The following is a 12,125-nucleotide window of genomic DNA, read 5'->3' as shown; positions in this document are numbered from 1 at the left end:
CTCATCCTAACCCTAACCCTCATCCTCAACCTAACTCTAACCCTTACCCTAACTCTATCCATAACCCTAATCCAAATTCTAACCCTACTCTCACCCTCACCCTAACTCTAACTCTAACCCTAACCCTAACTTTCCCCCTCACCCTCACTCTAACCCTAACTCTCACCCTAACCCGCACCCTCACCCTAATCCTCACACTCAACCTAACACTCACCATAACCCTCAACCTCACACTAAACCTCACCCTATCCCTTAAACTCACCATAACCCTAACCCTAACCATAACTCTTATCCTCACCCTAACCCTAATGCTCATCCACAACCTAAAACTCAACCTCAACTGAAACATCACCCTAACCCTAACACTCACCCTAACCCTAACCCTCAACGTAACCCTCACCCTAAAACTAACTTTAACCCAAACCCTAACACTCACCATCCCCTTAACACTGAGCCGAAACCTAACCCTCACCAAAACTCTAACCCTCATCCTCACCTGAACACACACACTCACTGGAACCGTCAACCTCACCCTAACCCTAACCCTAACACTGACCCTAACCCTAACCCTAACCCTAACACTCACCCTAACCCTAACCCTAACCCTAACCCTCATCCTCACCCTAACACTCACTGTCACCCTAACACTACTCCGTAACCTAATCCTCACCCACACCTTAACCTTCACCATCTCCCGAACACTCACACTCACCCGAACCCTCACCTTCACCCTAACCCTCATCCTCACCCTAAACATCACCCTAACCCTAACCCTCACCCTAACCCCAAACCTAACAATCACCCTAAAACTAACCCTCAACCTAACCCTCACCCTCAACTTAATTATCAACCTAACTCTAACCCTAAGACTTACCTTATCAAAACCCTCACCCTCACCCTCACCCTAAACCTCACCCTCACCCTAGCCCTCAAACTAACCCTACCCCTAACCCTCAGCCTCACCTTCAACCTAACCCTAACCCTAACCCTCAGCCTCACCTTCAACCTAAACCTAACCCTAACCCTAAACCTCACGCTAACCCTAATGATAACCCTATCCCTAACCCGAAACCTAACCCTTACCCTCACCCTAACTCTAAACGTAAAGCTAACCCTCACGCTAAACGTCACCCTAACACTAACGTTATGTTAAACCTCACCCTCACCCTCACCGTCACCCTAACCCTCACCCTCAACCTAACCCTAAAACTACCCCTCACACTAACCCTGATCCTAACCCTCACCCTCACCCTAGACCTCACGCTGACCTTAATCCCACCCTAACCCTAACACTAACCCTCACCCTCACCCTAAACCTAACCCTAACCCTAACCCTAACCCTAACCCTCACCATAACCCTAATCCTAACCCTAACCCTAACCCTCACTCTAACCCTCACCCTATCCATAATCCTCAACCTAACCCACACCCTCACCCTAATCCTCACCATAACCTTAAATCTAACCCTTACCTAAACGAAACCCTCACACTCACCCTCACGCTAACCCTCACCCTCACCCTAACCTTAATCCTCAACCTAATATTAACCCTTACTCGACCCCTATAACTAAACCTCAACCTCACCCTATCCCTAACTCTAACCCTAACCATCACCCTAACACTCACTCTCACCCTAACCCTAATGCTAACCCTAACACTCAACTTCACCCTAAAGCTTACTCTCAACTTCAACCTAACCCTAACTCTAAACCTAAACCTCACCCTAACCATAACCCTAACCCTATCCCTAAACTGAACCCTAACCCTTACTCTCACTCTAACTCAAAACCTAAACCTAACCCTAGCGTTAACCCTCACCCTAACCCTAAAGTTATCCCTAACCCTCACCCTCACGCTCTCACTAACACTCACCCTCAACCTAGCCTTCAACTAACCCTAACCCTAACACAAAACTTCCCCTCCCCCTCCGCCTCACCCTCAGCCAAACACTAACCCTAATCCTAAACCTACACCTCACCCCCACCATCACCCTAACCCTAACCCTATCCCTAACCCTCACCCGAACCCTCACCCTAACCCTAATGCTCAACCTAACCAGCAACCTCACCCTAATCCTCACCATAACCTTAACCCTAACCCTTACATAACTGAAACCCTCACACTCATCCTCACCCTAACCCTACCCCTAACACTTATCCTCACACAAAACCTAACCCTAACTCTCACACTAACCCTAATCCTCACCCTATACCAAACCCTAACCCTAACCCTCACCCTAACCCTCACACTCACCCTAACCCTAATGCTAACCCTAACACTCAAACACACCCTAACACTCACCCTAACCCTTACCATCACCCTAACCCTAAACCTAACCCTCCACCTAACACTAACTCTAAACCTGACCATCACCCTAAACCTAAACCTGACCCTAACCCTCACACTAACCCTCACCCTAAAACAAACCTTAACCCAAAACCTCAACTTCACCTTAAACCACACCCTAATACTTACCCTCACCATAACACTAACCTTAACCCTAATTCTCACCTAAAACCTAACCCTCAACCACACCCTAAAATTCACCCACACCCGAATCCTTACCCTCACCCTAACACTCACCTAACTATAAACAAAATCCTAAACCTAACACTCAACATCACCCTCACCCGCACCTAATGCTAACCATAACCCTAACCCTCACCCTCATCCTCACCCTAACCCTCACCTCACCCTAAACATCACCCTAACCCAAATCCTCACGCTAACCCTCACCAAACCCTAACGATAACCCTAACCCTCACCCTCACCCTAACCCTCACCCTAAACTTTAACCTCACACTAACCCTAACTCTAACCTAAACCCTCACACTAACTCTAACCCTCAACCTAACACTAACACTAACCCTCACCTAACCCTCACCCTCACCCTAGCCCTCAACATAATCCTAACCCTCAACCTAACCCTAAGCCTAACCCTCACCCTCAACTTCAACCTAACCCTAACCCTAACCCTAAATCTCACGCTAACCTTCACCCAAAACCTAACCCTAAGCCACACCCTAAACCTCACACTCACCCTCACCCGAACCCTCACCCGAACCCTAACACTCAGCCTCACCCTAAACATCAACCTAACAATAACCCTCACTCTAACCCTAACACTAACCCTCACCCTAAAACAAACGTTAACCCAAAACCTCAACCTCACCCTAAACCACACCCTAATACTTACCCTCACCCTAACCCTAAGCCTCAACCTAACTCTAATGCTAACCCTAACACTCAAACTCAAACTAACCCTCACCCTAACCCTTACCATCACCCTAACACTAAACCTAACCCTCCACCTAACACTAACTCTAAACCTCACCATCACCCTAAACCTAAACCTAACCCTAATCCTCACACTAACCCTCACCCTAAAACAAACGTTAATCCAAAACCTCAACCTCACCCTAAACCACACCCTAAAACTTATGCTCCCCATAATCCTAACCCTAACCCTAATTCTCACCTTAAACCTAACGCTCAACCACACCCTAAAATTCACCCACACCTGAATCCTTACACTCACCCTAACTCTCACCTAACTATAAACAAAGTCCTAAACCTAACACAACATCACCCTCACCCGACACCTAATGCTAACCATAACCCTAACCCTCACCCTCATCCTCACCCTAACCCTCACCTCACCCTAAACATCACCCTAACCCTAATCCTCACCCTAACCCTCACCTAACCCTAACGATAACCCTAACCCTCACCCTCACCCTCACCTTAACCCTAAACTTTAACCTCACACTAACCCTAACCCTAACCCAAACCCTCACACTAACTCTAACCCTCAACCTAACCCTAACACTAACCCTCACCCTAAACCTCACCCTTACCCTAGCCCTCAACATAATCCTAACCCTCAACCTAACCCTAAGCCTAACCCTCACCCTCAACTTCAACTTAACCCTAACCCTAATCCTAAACCTCACCCTAACCCTCATCCAAAACCTAAACCTAAGCCACACCCTAAACCTCACCCTCATCCTCACCCGAACCCTCACCCGAACCCTAACACTCAGCCTCACCCTAAACATCAACCTAACCCTAAACCTCACTCTAACCCTTACCCTAACCCTCACCCTAACCCTAACCCTCAACCGAACCCTCACCCTCACCTTAGCCCTCACTGTAACTCTAAACCTAACCCTAACCCTAAACCTAACCCTCACCCTCTGCCTCCCCCTCAGCCTACCCATAACCCTAATCCTATATCTACCCCTCACCCCCACCATCACCCTAAACCTAACCCTAACCCTAATTCCCACCCTCACCCTCACCCTCACCCTCACCCTAACCCTAACCCTAACCCTAACAATAACCATAACCCTAAATCTAACCTTAATCCTAAACCTAACCCTTACCCTAACCATAACCCTAACCCTAAAACTCACCATTACCCTAATCCTAACCCTACCCCTCACACTAACACTAACCCTCACTGTAACCGTCACACTAACCCTCACACTAAACCTAACCCTAAACCTAATAATCAACCTAAACCTAACCATAACGCTCACCCTCAAGCTAACCTTCACCCTAACCCTAACATTCACCCTAAACCTCACCCTAACCCTTAAGCTAACCCCAACCATAACCCTAAACCTAACCTTCACCCTCAACTTAACCCTCACCCTAACCCTTATCCTCACACTATCCCTAATCTTAAACTTATCCCTAACCCTCACACTAACCCTAACCCTAAACCTACCCCTTACACTAACGCTAACCCTAAACCTGAACTTAATCCTAACCCTCACCCTAACCCTAACCCTCACCCTCACCCTTAACCTAACCCCCAACCTAACCCTCACACTTACCCTAATCCTCACCATAACTCAAACCCTAAACCTCACCTAAAGGAAACACTCACCCTTACCCTCACCCTAATCCTCAGAGTCACCCTAGTCCTCACCTTAACCTTAACCCTCACCCTAACCCTAACACTATCCCTCACGCTAACCCTAAACCTAACCCTGACCCTAACCCTCACCCAAACCCTAACCCTAACCCTAACCCTGAACCTAAACCTAACCCTGACCCTCACCTTCCACCTAACCCTCATCATAAAACCTAACCCTCACCATAACCCTAATACTAACCATTAACCTAACGCTAACCCTAACCATCACCCCCAAACTAACCTTCACCCTAACCCTTATCCTCACTCTAACCGTAAACCTAAACCTAAGCCTAACACTCACAATAAACCTAACCCTCATCCTAACCCTAACCCTACCTCTCACAGTAACGCTCAACCTAACCCTCACCCTAACCCAACCCCCCAGGCTAAACCTCACTCCCACCCTAATACTCACCATAACCCTAACCCTAACCCTTACCTAACCGAAACCCTCACCCTCACCCTAACCCTCACACTCAACCTCACCCTCACCCGAAAACTAACCCTCACCCTCATTCTCACTCTCTCCCTAACTCTAACCCTAAACCTAACCCTCAATCTCACCCTCACCCTAACACTCATCCTCACCATAAATACAACCTAACCCTCACGCTAAGCCGAACCCTCACCCTAAACCTAACACTCAACCTCACCCTAAACATCACCCTAACACTAACCCTCACCATAACCCTAACCCTCACCCTTACCCTAACCCTCAAACTAACCCTCACCCTCACCCTAATCCTGACCATGACCCTAACCCGAAAACATACTAACCGAAACCCTGACCTTCACCCTCAACATCATCCTAGCCCACATCCTAACCTTAACCCTCACACTAACCCTAATGCTAACCCTCACCCTCACCCTAAACCTAAACCTAAATCTAACCCTCACAATAACCCTCACCCTAACCATAACTATAACCCTAACCCTAACCCTCACCCTAACCCTAACCCTAAACATCACCCTAATCCTCAACATAAACCTAACCATCACGCTAATCCTCACCATAACCCTAACCCTAACCCTTACCTAACCAAAACCCTCACACTCACCGTCACCCGAACCCGAACCCTCACCCGAGCCCTCAACCTAACCTTAACCCTCCCCCTAAACTTAACCCTCACCCTAACCCTAACATTAACACTCACCCTCACCCGCATCCTAACCCTAACCCTCTCCCTCACCCTCACTCTCACCGTAACCCTAAACCTAATCCTAACCCTAAACCTAACCCTCAAGCTCACCCTCAGCCAAACACTCACCCTCACAATAAACACACCCTAACCCTCACCTCACCCTAACCCTAATGATAACCCTAACCCTCAACCTCACCCTAACCCACACCCTAATTCTTACACTCACCCTAACCCTAACCCTAACCCTCACACTAACCCTAACTCTAACCCTCACACCAACCCTCACCCTTACCCCAACGCAAACCCTAAACCTCAACTTCAACCTAAATCTCACCCTAAGACTTACCCTCACCATAACCCTAACCCTAACCCTAATCCTCAACCTAACACTAACCCTAACCCTCACCCTGACCCTCACTCTCAACCTAAACCTAAACCTAACCCTAACCCTAACCCTAACCCTCATCCTCACCCTCACACTAACACTCACCCTCACCATAAACCTCACACTAAAACTAATACTCAACCTAAAAATAACCCTAACCCTCACCCTCACCCTAACCCTCACCCTAACGCTCACCATAACCCTAAGTTTAACCCTAACCCCCACCCTCACCATAAAACTCACCCTAACCCTTATCCTCACATTAACCCTAACCTTAACCCTAACCCTCACACTAACCCTAAACCTCACCCTATCCCTAATCCTAACCCTAACGCTAACCCTAACACTCATCATCACCCTAATCCTCAACCTAACCCTAAACCTCACATTAACTCTAACCCTAACCCTAACCCTCACACTAACACTTATCCTCACCCTATCCCTAATTCTAACCCTAATACTTTCCCTCACCTTAACCCTCACCCTCACCCTAAACATCACGCTAAACCTAACTCTCACCTTATGCCTAACTCTAACACTCACCCTAACCCTAACCCTCAATCTAACCCTCACACTCAACCTAATCCGCACCCTAAACTAAACATAACCCTTACCTAACCGAAAACTTCAACTCAACGTCACCCTCACCCTAATCCAAACCCTAAACCAAACCCTCAATGTAACAGTAACCCTAATCCTCACCCTCACCCTCACCCTAACCCTAACCCTAATACTAACCCTCACCCTATCCCTCACCCTAATGCAAAACCTAACCTTCACCTTCACACAACACCACAGCCTAATCATTACCCTCACCCTAACTCTAAACCTAACCCTAATCCTCACACTAAACCAAACCCGAATCCTTACCCTACCCCTCAGCCTAACCCTCACCCTAACTCTAACCCTAACCCTAATCCTAAACCAATCCCTAACCCTAAACCTCACCCTAAACATCAAACTCACCCTAACCCTAATGCTAACCCTAACCCTTATCAGCACCCTAACCCTGACCCTAACCATTACACTCACCCTAAACCTAACCCTAACCCTAACGCTCACAGTCACTCTAACCCTCACCCTAACCCTAACTCTCACTCTAAATATCACCCTCACCCTAATCCTCACCCTAACTCTAACACTTACCTAACAGAAACCCTCACCATCACCCATACACTAGCCCTCACCCTAACCCAAACCATAAACGTAAACCTCACCCTCAGCCTCACCCTCACCCTCTCCCTCAGCCTAAACCTAACCCTAATCCTAAACCTAACCCTCACCCCCACCCTCACACTAACCCTCATCCTAATCCTAACGCTACCCCTCACACTAACCCTCAACCTAACCCTCACCCTCACGCTAGACCTCACCCTAACCTTAACGCCCATCCTACCCCTAACACTAACCCTCACCCTCACCCTAAACCTAACTTTATCCCTAACCCACAGCTTAACCCTAACACTCACCTCACCCTAAACATCACCATAACAATAACCCTCATGGTAACACTTACCCTCATGCTAAACAGGACCCTAAACCTAACTCTCACCCTAACCCGAAACCTAAACCTCACCCTAACCCTCACCCTAACCCTAACTCTAACCCAAACCCTCACACAAACCCTAACCATCACCCTAACCCTAACGCTACACTTCACCCTAGACCTCAACCTAACCCTAACCCTCAACCTAACCCTAACCCTAACCCTCACCCTCACCTTCAACCTAACCCTAACCCTAACAGTAAACCTCACAGTAACCCTCACCCTAACCCGAAACCTAAGCCACACCCTAAACCTCACCCTCAGCCTCACACTCACCCCCACCTGAACCCACACCCGAACCCTATCACTCAGCCTCACCCTAAACATCAACCTAACCCTAAACCTCACTCTAACACTTACCCTAACCCTCACCCTAAACCTAACCATCAACCTAATCCTCACCCTCACCCTAGCCCTCACCGTAACTCCAAACCTAACCCTAACCATAAATCTCACCCTCACCCTCTACCTTCATCTCAGCCTAACCATAACCCTAATCCTAAACGTACCCCTCACCCCCACCATCACCCTAAACCTAACCCTAACCCAAACGCCAACCCTCACCCTCACCCTCACCCTAACCCTAGCTCTAACCCTAACAATAACTCTCACCCTAAATCTAACCTTAATCCTAAACCCACCCCTTACCCTAACCATAAACCTAACCCTAAAACTCACTGTAACCCAAATCCTAACATTAACCCTCACCCTAACATTAACCCCCACCCTAACCCTCACCCTAACCCTCACCCTAAACCTAACCATATCCCTAACCATCAACCAAAACCTAACCCTAAGGCTCACCCTCAACCTAAACCTCACCCTAACCCTAACACTCACCCTAAACCTCACCCTAACACTAACGCTAACCCCAACCCTAACATTAATCCTAAACTTCAACCTCAACCTAACCCTCACCCTAACCCTTATCCTCACACTAATCCTAAACCTAAACCTAACCCTAACCCTAATACTAACCCTCAACCTCACCCTAACCCTAACCCTACCCCTCACACTAAACCTAACCCTAACCCTCACCCTCACCCTAGACCTCACCCTAACCTTAACCCCCACCCTAATCCTAACAATAACCCTCACCCTAACCCTAATTCTTACCCTCAAACCAACCCTCACCCTTACCCTAACGCTAACCCTAAAACTCAACCTCACCCTAAGACTTTCCCTCAACATAACCCTAACGCTATCCCTAATCCTCACCCTAACGCTAACACTAACCCTCACCCTCACCCTCACTCTCACCCTAAACCTAACCCTAACAATAACCCTAAACCTAACCATCATCCTCACCCTCACACTAACACTCACCCTCACCATAAACATCACACTAAACCTAATACTCAACCTAAATATAACCCTAACCCTCACCCTAACCCTAACCCTCATCCTTACCCACACCCTCACCCTAACGCTAACACTAACCCTCACCCACACCCTAACCTTAAAATTAACCCTCACCCTCAACCTTACCCTCATCCTCACCCTCACCCTAACCCTAACCCTAAACCTCACCCTAACCCTAACCCTAAACCTAACCCTAACACTCACCGTAAACCAAATCCTAACTCTCACCCTAACCCTAACCCTTACCATACCCCTCACCTTAACCCTAACCATCACCCTAATGCTAAACCTAACCCTCACCCTCACACTCACCCTATCCCTAAACCTTACCCTAACCCTCAACCTAGCCCTAAAATTTTCCCTAACACTAACCTGAAACCTTACCCTCACCGTAACACTAACCCTAAACCTAACACTCACCCTAACACTCACCCTAACCCTAACGCTTAACCTAACCCTCCACCTAACAATTATCCTCACACTAATCCTAACCCTAACCCCATCCCTAACCCTCACACTAACTCTAACCCTCACCCTAACACTCACCCTACCCCTCACCCTAAGCCTCAAACTCATTTTAATCCTAACCCTAACCCTCACCCGAAACCTAAGCCTAACACTAACACTCACCCTAACCCTCACCGTCACCCTAACACTCACTCTAACCCTAACCCTCACACTAATCCTAACCCAACCCTCACCCTCATCCTAACACTAACTATAACCCTAATCCTAAACCTCACCCTAAACCTAACCCTCTCCCTCACCCTCACGCTCACCCTCACACTCACCCTCAACCTAGCCCTCACCCTAACCCTAACCCAAACCCTAACCCAAAACCTCACACTCACCCTCCCCTTCCCCCTCAACCTAAACCTAACCCTAATCCTAAAACTAACCCTCACACCCACCCTCACCCTAACCCTAACCCTAACCCTAACGCCAACCCTCACACTCACCCTCACCCAAACCCTAACCCTAACTATAAACCTAACCGTAAGCCTTACCCTAATACTAAACCTAACGCTCACACTAACCCTAACCGTAACCCTAACCCTCACCCTCAACATAACCCTCACCCTAACACTTATCCTCACACTAACCCTAACCCTAACCCTCACCCTATTCCTAACGCTACCCCTCACACTAACCCTCACCCTAAACCTCACCCTCACCCTAGACCTCACCCTAACCTTAACCCCCACCATAACCCTAACACTAAACCTCACCCTCACCCTAAACCTAAACCTAACCCTAACACACACCTTAACCCTAACCCTCACCTCACCCTAAACATCACCCTAACCCTAACTCTCACCCTAACCCTAACCCTAACGCTAACCCTCACACTAACCCTAACCCTCACCCTAACCCTAACACTACCCCTCAAACTAACCCTAACCCTAAACCTTATCCTAATCCTCACCCTAACCCTAACCCTAAACCTAAACATAATCTTCACCCGAACCTGAAACCTCAGTCCTCACCTTTACCCTCAACCTCACGCTAAACATCACCTAACACTAACCCTCACCCTAACCCTAACACTCACCCACACCCTAGCCCTCACCTTAACCTTAACTCTCACCCTAAAATTAACCCTCACACTAACCCTAACACTAACCCTCACCCTCACCATAATCCTCACCATAACCTTAACCCTAACCCTTACCTAACTGAAACCCTCACATTCTCCCTCATCCTAACCCTCACCCTCACTCTAGCCCTTACACTAACCTTAATCCTCACCCTAACCTTAACCCTCACCCTAACCCTCTCACTAACCCTCACCCTCTCCCTCACCTAACTCTAGCACTAACCCTCACTTTAATCCTACCCCTAACACTCAACCTAAAGCTAATTCGCCCCCTAACGCTAACTCTAACACAAATGCTAACACTAAACCTCACTCTAACCTTCCACCTAACACTTATTCACACACTAAACCTAACCCTAACCCTCACACTAACCCTAATCCTCACCCTATCCCATAATCTAACCCTAACCCTCACCCTAACAGTCACTCTCACCCTAACCCTAATGCTAACCATAACACTCAAACTCACCCTAACCCTCACCGTAACCCTTACCATAACCCTAGCCCTAAACCTAACCCTTACCATCAACCTAACTCTAAACCTCACCCTCCCCCTAACACTAAACCTAAACCTAAACCTCACACTTACCCTCACCCTTACCCAAAATGCTAACCCAAAACCTCAACCTCACCCTAAACCTCACCCAGTACTTACCCTCACCATAACCCTAACCCTAACCCTCACCCTAAACCTAACCCTCACCCACACCCTAAAATTCACCCTCACCCATATCCTTACCCTCACCCTAACACTCACCTTACTCTAAACCTAATCCTAAACCTAACTCACAAGATAACACTCATCCGCACCCTAAACCTAACCCTAATCCTAACCCTCACCCTCATCCTCACCCTAACCCTCACCTCACCCTAAACATCACCCTAACACTAACCCTCACCCTAATCCTCACCCTCACACTAAACAGTACCCCAACCCTAACTCTCACCCTAACCCTAAATCTAACCCTCAACCTAAACCTAACCCTCACCCTAAGCCTCAAACTAACCCTAATGATAACCCTAACCCTCACCCTCACCCTAACCCTCAACCTAAACTTTAACCTCACACTAACCCTAACTTCAAACCAAACCCTCACACTAACCCTAAACCTCACACTAACCCTAACTCTACCCCTCACCCTAACTATCGACCTAACCCTAACTCAAAA

This window comes from Dipodomys merriami, unplaced genomic scaffold (genome assembly GCF_024711535.1).
Source record: "Dipodomys merriami isolate MVZ:Mamm:240054 unplaced genomic scaffold, mDipMer1.0.p SCAF_54, whole genome shotgun sequence".
Classification (NCBI taxonomy): Eukaryota; Metazoa; Chordata; class Mammalia; order Rodentia; family Heteromyidae; genus Dipodomys; species Dipodomys merriami.
The sequence above is the reverse complement of the archived record's forward strand: the minus strand, read 5'-3'. Positions refer to the sequence as shown.